Source organism: Macadamia integrifolia, unplaced genomic scaffold, assembly GCF_013358625.1.
Source record: "Macadamia integrifolia cultivar HAES 741 unplaced genomic scaffold, SCU_Mint_v3 scaffold876, whole genome shotgun sequence".
NCBI classification, from domain to species: domain Eukaryota; kingdom Viridiplantae; phylum Streptophyta; class Magnoliopsida; order Proteales; family Proteaceae; genus Macadamia; species Macadamia integrifolia.
In genome coordinates, this window is record NW_024870568.1 from 184,321 (window position 1) to 194,184 (window position 9,864).

Consider the following 9,864-nt stretch of genomic DNA (forward strand, 5'->3'; position numbering starts at 1 on the left):
TTTTTTTAAACATATATAATATAGGGGGAAAACCCTACTAGTCTGAGTGTTTCCTACGCCAAACTAAGCTTGGCACAAAAAGATTGCACTACTCCCTAATTATACGCTGAAGATGCTTCCGTTAACCCTTCCATTGGCCCATGCATCTAATATTTCCTACTCCAGACCATCAGGATTCTTGTGCCTACATAGAAATGGAAGAAAAGGTTTTGGATGTTGGAGAAATAACCCACAATTAATTGTCATCTTTTGTTGAAGAAATAGCATCAAGAGCTGCACCTCTCTAATGCTCAAGAGCTCATGCATACAAATCTTCTTCAATTACGTACCTCCGGTACTTTCCGTAGCGTGTAAACCACAAGCTAGTTCCACCAACTGATAAGTTTGACAAGCACACAGGAATCAAAAGCAAGAGAAATGCTCAAACTACCGTACCAAGTCAAATGTTAAGGTCTCACTTCCATCACTGTTTGGACTGAAAATACCCCTTTAATTATAGGATAAGTTTGACAAGCACACAGAAATCAAAAGCAAGAGAAATGCTCAAACTACCGTACCAAGTCAAATGTTAAGGTCTCACTTCCATCACTGTTTGGACTGATTGTGAGGAGATGTAAGTCTTCTACAGCAAAGAAAGGACCATTGGCCATGATAGGCTTTATCTCTTTTTTATCATTTATCAACGATGTTACTAAAGCACGGTTTGATAACGTTTTAGAAACGTGTTTTTTTGTTAATCTGTGGTCATAAATGGAAAAAGACCCCAAAAACTATTTGATAAACTTATTTCTTTTCACCTATTTTTTGAAACATAAATAGAAATGTATGCTTATTTCTGTGTCTAGAAACGGGTTTGACAAAACAAGTCAGACTTGTTTTTCGGTTTCATGGAGCAACTTGTGGGCCAAAAAATCGATGGACGCCCGATGAAAAGTTGCATCTCCCAACCTAACATTTACCTTACCTGGCGATTTTCCAAAGTTCGAAGATTATCCAAGGAAACAAGAAGGAATACACCGAATTTTTTGCTTTGCTAATGGACGCCTTAAATTCACATCCATCGATTCTTTAGTAGATTTCTTCCAATTCTCTTTGGACCCTCATGAATCGATTACTGAATCGTTGCTAGGAATTGAAGTTCAAATTCCCTAGCATGCACACCGACCTAAGGAATTTACCTAACCGTATTCAATTCGAGAAACATGCTTGACAAACACCAAAAATCCGTTTATGTTCGCAGAAATGTGAAAAATCATTTCTGTTGTTTCTAGACGTTATCAAATGGTGCCTAAACAGTTTAACTCAATATTGATGGAAAATAAGAAATGGAGTGTGATTTCAATAGTTCATAACTTAGCAATAAGAGCTTGAACTGATTATATTAAGGGTCTTTGTAAACAATGATATTACCCTTTGTTACTTTTATAGTATTTATTTCATATTTAAAAATATAAAAACATGCCCCCATAATCATGGTCACAAAGGGTCCATTTACAAAACATCTTGAGTTTATCTGATCACCTTAGCCATATTAGGGTTTACCAAAAAAAAAAAAAAAAACAGAAAAAAAGAGCCATCTTAGGGAGAGAAAAAACTAGAAATGGGACATCGCCCAAGTGTGTGCGCTTGGTGAACCTCTGAATTGTTTTATTACCGACTGAGGAGGTTTCTTCAATAAAAGGCCATACTCAGGGTCGCTTTCTCCTTGTTGATTCCTTTGGAGAACTCAGTACTGAAGCCATGCCTTTTGCTGAGAGCTAGTGAAGGACTACGGAGCGGATCCGAATCCTCTCCAGCTGCTAAGGTACCCTGCACGCATCCAATGGTTGGGAAGACCTTGGGATATACGATCACGTACGTGCTAGCTAGGATTAGTTCTTCGAACTGTCAGATGAGTGCTGGGCCTCCAGCACAACTGGAAAGGCTCCGAATCTACTGAGGGTAGTTCCCCTAAAAATAATGCACATCTGCTGGTCTCCTGTGCCATTGTTTGTCACAGTAAGACCCATTAAAGAGTGGGAAAACTTTAGGAAGTCACAGAAATAAGGCACTTTAATTCCCCCAAGGCCTTTCCATCTTTTATCTATTCTAATCTCTTGTTTTCTTTTCCTGTTGTCGTCGGTGGAAAGGTGCATAAGCGATAGTGGCCCTAGTAAGCATTCTTAGCCAACCAAGTAAACGAATATTGCTGTGTTAATGTGGAAAGCAAAAGAGGAAGGAAGCAATTAGTATTCAGTACACCAATCTCTATTAGAAGTCTTTAATTATTGATTGAGATTTTCTTATTTTATTTTAAAGTCCTGCGACGAAGTATAATTAGTTTAGTTGGGGTTCTCTAGATCTTTACTATCTAAAGCTAACTTGCATTGCATTCAACCTCACTGGAACTGATTTTTATTTTAATAAAGGAATATTGAGAGAAGTATCAAGCAAAATGGAACAATGATCTGATGCAAATGAAGCAAATAAATAAATAAATAGAGGGAGGCACAAGGTCATATAGAAACCCAAGCAGGGTGGTCATGCATTTATCCAAACACTCCTTTATTACTTTGTTCATGTTTTTTGGGGGGAGAAAGGATCCGTGGTCGCACAACCTCGAGCACCAACGTGGGGTCAATGAGGGAGTACACATGAGCATAAGATATGGTGAATTTTTGGGGGTTTCAAAGAGATGGGGGCGTATTTTCACAACCCTTTGCGGGACAGGGGCTATCGACCATGGAAAAGTCTTCCCTGCTCCTCCAATCCCAGCCCCCATTGGTTGAGCCGCTAGTTCCAAGAAAGCTAGCGGCATGCCAAACCTCTTTATTAATAATAATAAAAAAAAAAATGAAGAATCTATATGCTAGCTTTGTCTATTGGCATTAGATATGCTAGATGGGGAAACGTTCCTTTTGATAGATGTTGAGTGTACAATAGGGAATCCACGTATATTAATGATGAGAGAGGAGAGAGGAGAGAGAATGTGTGAGAAGGCATATAAGGTGTCACCTATTATTCATCATTTTCCCTAAATAAAGACCCGAGTTTTCCTACACCCAGGGTCAAAGAAGAATCCTTTGATCGCGGAGTTTGGATGGTCTGGAGTAGGTCTCCCGCAACAATTATTTTTGATCATTCATAAATGAGGGGTAGGTATTTATGATCAATGATGGCCATTGTTTTCCTTCATGTTGCGTGAAGAAAATTTTTTGCTTGAAATAAAAAAGTAGACATGCAACTTAGGTCCAAAGTTGTTACAAAGGAGAAAAAAATGATGCCACCAATTTAACTAATTGGTAAGGAATATAGAGCATGGTCTTGGGTATCAATATCGGTACCCATATCGATCTCGGTCAAAACTTAATATATTGATATTGTTACATATCAACCATATCAGGTTAGATTGGACCATTCGCCCCTCAAAATACTAATAACTTGGCTTTTTGAACCATTTTAATTTCCCTTATATCGATACCACAACTAAAGTATCAATATGATAGGAATATTGAATATTGATACGACTGATCCAATACTGATACCTTGAACTATGGTATGGAGTAAGAAGGATTTGGAGCATTAGTTCGATCTGTTCAGAAAAACCATATGACAAATGATGTTTTGAGTGAAAACAAAATAATTTAAAACAAATCAAACATCAAATTTGACATATAACCAATCCAAATATCAATATAGTTGAAACTTTCTAAGCCTTTTGCTACATTGCACAAATTAGGTGGGCCATATTTCTGGTTTTACTAGTTACCAGGGATTTCAGTACCTAATTCATAATCAGAAATTTTTTGTTTGAATCCCAAATCTCTATAGTTAGTGCATAAGTACATAGCCCAACTAGGTACCTCACGCAAGAATTCATTATGTAAGTACGAGCTCTTTCTCTACTCTAAGAGTTGTGGTCAAGACTTTTCCATAAATGGACTTGCTGAGGCAACCAATGCCGGATGCTTGGTCAGGTTCACTTTGATATCTTCGTAGGCCTTTGAGCCATACGCTATAGAACTCTCCAACACTTAGCCTATATTTACTAAAATTTTCCTACCTTTTACTTTTTTTCTAATATTCCCCTGCTTTTAGACTTTTACATCTATTTCTCCCATGCTCTTTTTAAATACCTAGATTACCCTTCCTTTTCACTTGTAACCTATTAAACTTTTTTTCAAATTGGTTGAGAATGAAAACCAATACTTTATATGGGTCCCATTCCTCCATTAGAGGGTGGCGAGTTCCCATAAATTTAAATATATTTTCACTTTAGAAGGATTAAGTGGTCCATTGGTATTGGTTGAGAACGATATAGATCCAATACTTTTATAAAAAAAAATTATTATTTTTTTAATCTCTAAAATCATGTGTCGCAATCCTAACGGAGAATGTAATATTAAATCCAATACCAATCCGAATTAGTATCGATTGAGACCGACACCAATCCAATACTGATAAAAAAAAAAATAGATTAGTAAACTTGATGATGGATAAGACAAAAAATAATAATAAATAAACAATAACTTTGATGATGGATGACCAAAAAAAACCAAAAAAAAAAAATTAAAAAAAAAAAAACCAAAAAAGATAAAATAGAAAAATAATGGTAGGGGAGCCAAGGAGTAGTTTGAGTTTCAACCAACAAAGCAATATTTAAACCAAGTAATAATAAAAGGAAAAAGTAGATTGGTTGTTTTCTTAGATTAGTAAAAACATGCTTTGAACAAAAAAAATTTGAAAAAAAAAATTAATAGGTAACAAGTAAAAAGTAGGGGTAATATGGGTATTTAAAAAGAGGAGGGGAGAAAGAGATGTAAAATCCCAAAAGCAGGGTCTGGGAATTTTCATAAATATAGGCCAAGTACAAGGGAGTGATAGTAAATTTCCCATATATGTATCAAATTGGAGTATTATAGACCCTCTCTCCTTTCTTTCCCTCCCCTTTACAAAGAAAAGCAAAAATGGGCAAATCTGTTTAAGAATGACTAATCTTGGGGAAATTAATTGTCCACCCCCTCCCTTATGTGTATGGTTGTGCATGAACACGATTATCAGTTCAACAGTATAAAGTGATAACTTGTAATACTATATTCCCCAAATAAAGGAGGCAAGGAACCATTGTGTACACACACAACAATATGTCTATGAAAAAAGTTCATTACTAAATCAACAAAACAAATTAAATCATAAATTTCAATCAAATTAGCATACTAGTATCACTCCTCCGAAAGGATCCAATCCTATGAATTTAAAGCTTATCCATAGCATATTTTGTACCTAAAAATTAAAAAGACAGAGAATTCCTCACGATATCAACATGAGCAGAAATCTACATGTTATATCAATGGGTATCCTGAAAAAGATATCATCGTCATGGGATTCACATATTTAAAATATATCAAAAAATAATTATAAAAAAAATAAGACAGTTTTAGAGGAACTTTTGTCATCATTTAAAGTTTTGTAGTGAGAGAAATTGCATACCAATAGAGCACTCAAAAAGGTTGAAGAAAATTAAAATTTGTTCGTTTGACCAACTATGGTCAAGTTTTAATTAAGATCGCACCACTGTTTGCAACCAACTTCCATGTTAACTCATTGTGCTAAAGAGCGAAGTTGCATTACAAATTCTTACGAGCCAAATGCAGAATTATACCACGTCCAAAGAAAATTGCAAATGCCTATTCTGTATTTTTTTGGTACAAAAATGCCTATGCTGTTAATAGTACTGAAAGTGTGAATTTATCAGAACACCTATTGGTAAAAGGTTGGATATACCAACGATATATCTAGATCTATGTCTATCTCTTTATTTTTTCCTTTAAAAAATCTTCTACATCTCTCTCTCATCCGAGTCCTTTCATTGATTGAACCACTAGGGCAACATATCTAACCTCCTCCTATAATTATTTTATGTTTTTTTTTCCTTTGGTGCTCTAATGGCTTGGTGTGATACCCTACTTTTAAAACCTGGTTTAATTAGACGGTTGACTCGGTTTAACCATGCAGGACCAGAACCAGAGAGGGTTAAGGCGGGTTCTTTATGGACCATGATGGCAAGGGTGACTTTGAACACATGTTTGCCAGACAAGTCCAAGTCAGTTCCAGAGGAGACGGGTGTACCCAAGCCGTGTACATGCACGTATCATAAGGCCATGTACGAGTAATGCGGGTATGTAGCCGTATCCTAAAGTGTATACGTATTATATATCTCGTACCGAGAGTGAGATATATGCTGAGAGTCGAATTTCATCAAAATCTCAATTGTTTGGCTAAGTTTGGCCAACAGGTGGGCGGTCACAGGCGGGCGAACCCACCCACCTGAGTGACCCACCCCTGTGGTTACTAGATATTCTCTAAGTATAAATAGTACTTTTTGTGTTTTTCCTTTTTCCCATTTAATGCAGTAAAGAGTTGGTGAGAAGAGTAAAGAGGAGAGAGAAAGAAAGGAAGAAAAGAGAACGAAAAAGAAGAAAGGGAAAGAAAGAGGAGGAAGAAATGACTTTAAGCGACGCCGAGGTTTGATCTTCTCATTCCGACACCGAAAAAGTGATCCCCAACACGAGACCTACGATTTGAGGTGAGCGAAAGCGATACTTAAACTTTCACCAAACCCCAAGTGAAACCCTTGATTTGGGTAGAGTTCCTAGAGATCTTGTAAATCCCACTTGAGATGATGAATCTAAGGTTTAATAGATGGTCTATGTGTTGATTTTGAAGGTTTAAAGAAGTATTTACAAGATTTGAGAAGCATTAGTGATTTCTTGAGTTAAGAGGTGATTTTGAGGTTTTGGAAGAGTTCTTGAGCAAAGAATGTAAGATTGCTTTTGAATCCTTAAATCTAACTTAGATCTAGGTTAGAATCATCTTATAAGACCTTGAATGTGTGGAAAATGTGATTGGAATAGCCTCATTAGGTTTTTCCAAGGTTATGGAACGTTTCAAAGAAGAAAACAAATTTTCGCCTCCACAGGTGGATGAAGACTTGAGGGCGCCCGCCTGAGGGGGCAGCCCCTCAATCCCCATCGGCGGGTGGGGACTGACAGGCGAAGTTGCCCGCCTGAGGGCACCTACCTAAGGGGGGGCAGCCCCTCGGTCCCCACCGGTGGGTGGGGATCGGTGGGCAAAGCCGCCCGCCTTAGGAGGCCCACCGGTTAAACCGACGGGCTATCCGGCCCACCTGAGAAGATCGGTGGGCGATGATAGGTGGGCTGCATGGCCCACCTGTTGGCCCCCCAGTCGGATTTTTTAGCCCGAATGGACCCAAAACGGACGGACAACCCTCTTTTACGAGTTTAAACATGATTTAAACATTAAACATCGCTAGTTTTGACCCCAAGGTGCTGAAATGCTAACCCCAATCGCTTATGATAGGTTCTACTATAATCTATGTTTCTCACGCCGGATCTCACCCGTACCGAACGTGAGCTCTTGTACCTAACAAGTAAGTGGGGAGAGGACATTTGACTTTATTTTAAGCTTGTTTTTACATCATTAAATTGTATATAGACTAGCCATGTCATCATGCAAATTATGCGTAGATTAGTCATCCTCGTATGCCGTTCGCAAGCATTGCTTGTGCATTATAAACAAATGATTTATGATAGTGTGTTGTGCTTTACATTATCAATGTTAAATGATTGATGTGCTTATGTGATAAACGGTTGGATTACTGTGCATAATGCATTATTAGACTATACGTCGTAGTCGGCTTGGAAACGAGTGCATTGGTGGCCCGTGGTATGGGACGCGGTGGCACTATGCAATGGTACTTTGTCATATAGGAGCATACGGATTAGGATTATCATTCCCCGTGCTACGACCCTTCCCAACAGGGGTTGAGGTGTTGGGTTATCACTTGGGGGGAAGCAGTGGTCGCGGTTGTCGGGTCACTGTGGCGGTTAGATATACGCCCGGCTGGTCATTAGGACAGTCGACAACCTCAGTGGTAAATTCAAGAAAGCCAATCATACTGCTTTTAAATTACTGAGGTCAGCACCTTTACTTTTCTATCATTTACTTTTATGTTGAAAGCCGGTAGTCGGCATGCTTTACTTTTCTGAGTATTCACGGTGGACCTTCTCCTACAACCCTATAGAAGTATCGTGGGATGGAGTTCACGGCTCGTACCCAGGGCATACATGCACTGTGGTTGTAAGTAGCACATAATCAAAGACTTAGTAATGTTTTTTAGGTGGATAAGATTTAAAATGAATTGCATAGCATATAGTGCATATGGATGTGATTGTTGTGTGGTCTTTCTTTTCACTTATTGATCTAGTGAGCTCATCCCATGTGCGCACTTCTTTTATATGATTTTGCAGGTCACCCACCTAAAGATCAGGAGTCAGGCCCCACTGTCGAGTTTTTCGTTGAGGATTGATGGGTCCCAGATGAGTATGAACATGGTGCTGATTACATATGCGAGGGCTGTGCTGTGGGACTGCAGTAATGACACCGTATAGGATTTTACTTTTTGATTCTTTTGATGACCTCCCTTTTTGTGTACTTGATACGTAAGTTGTTATTCTTTTTTGTGTAAATATCATGTCTGCGGGCCCATATGTATTTAGCTATATACTACAATTTGGATATCAAGTATATTAGGGATATTTACAGGTAATTTAAGTCTTCCGCTGAACTTTTGAATACTTTTGTTAGATGTGGGTATGCTGTGGTAGGGTACTGTATTAGATGATCCTGGTAGGTTTGGGTTAACCAGAGTTAATCCGATCACCGGTTTGGTTCTATGTAAACGGGGTGTGACACTTGGAACTCTAGCTTGAAGGGTAATATCTGAATCATCCGCTTGAGAGAAGAGAGGATCTGAATCCTCCACTCCAAGCAGGGCTATATCAATAAGGCCAATACCTTATTTGGTTGTTGACAATTCTTTGGTTAGCAGACGGCAGTTAGGAACCCTAGGCAAAGGTTGGGCACTCGCGCGGTTAGCCTTCTTGGTGCTAGTGGCTCAACTTATAAGGAGTGCTAGAATGGGAGAGCGTGGGTCATTTCCTAAAGGGAGGGAGAGAGAATGACCAGCAACATACCCACTCTTTTCCCTTTGGTCAAAGAGACCACTCCTGAGTAATTTGGACATGTGAATTTAAAAGCAATACATCACACAGAGATATATTGAAGGTCTAAATTGTTAGAACAAATACCTAAGACACATGAAAAGAAACAAATAGATTCATGCAAGACACAAAGATTTAATATAGTTCACACATCGATGTGATGTACTACATCAACGAGTGAAGGTGACTCGCTATATAATGGAAGAAAAATTACAATGGAGATCTATAAAGAACACCCAAACTTGTGGTAAGAACCCTAACACAAAAATCCCATTTTATCTTTTTTTTTTTCCTTTTACGAGAAAAAAAACATACAAATATCTTCCAAGTCGGGTTGATCCATTCAGCCGCATCTTCTGCTACCATCATAGAAAAAAAAAAAAAAAAAAAAAAAGCTAAAGCCCTAAAGCTATAATGTTGAGCGAAGGGTGCTCCACGTTATCTATAGTAGAAGACAATTGTGTATATAATAGGGGGAAGAAGCAAGGGCATAGAGGCTAGCGCGTACTAAGCATAGTCATGCCTATACTACACCATTACCATTTTGCATTTCTAGAGGTTTTCCCCTCCCCCCCCCCTTTCATTTCAAAAAAATCGAAAAACACCAACATAACACTAAATACTTGATGCTGTTTTTTTATTTCCATAAAATGAAAGAATTAATGTCAGAAATATTTTTTTTAATAATTACCAAACGCAGCCCTACTTCATGAGACATGGATGCTTTAATACCCAGCTCATTAGTGAGATCTTATGTCGGAATATGAAAACAACCACACAACTACACAAGCATAAGAAGTGG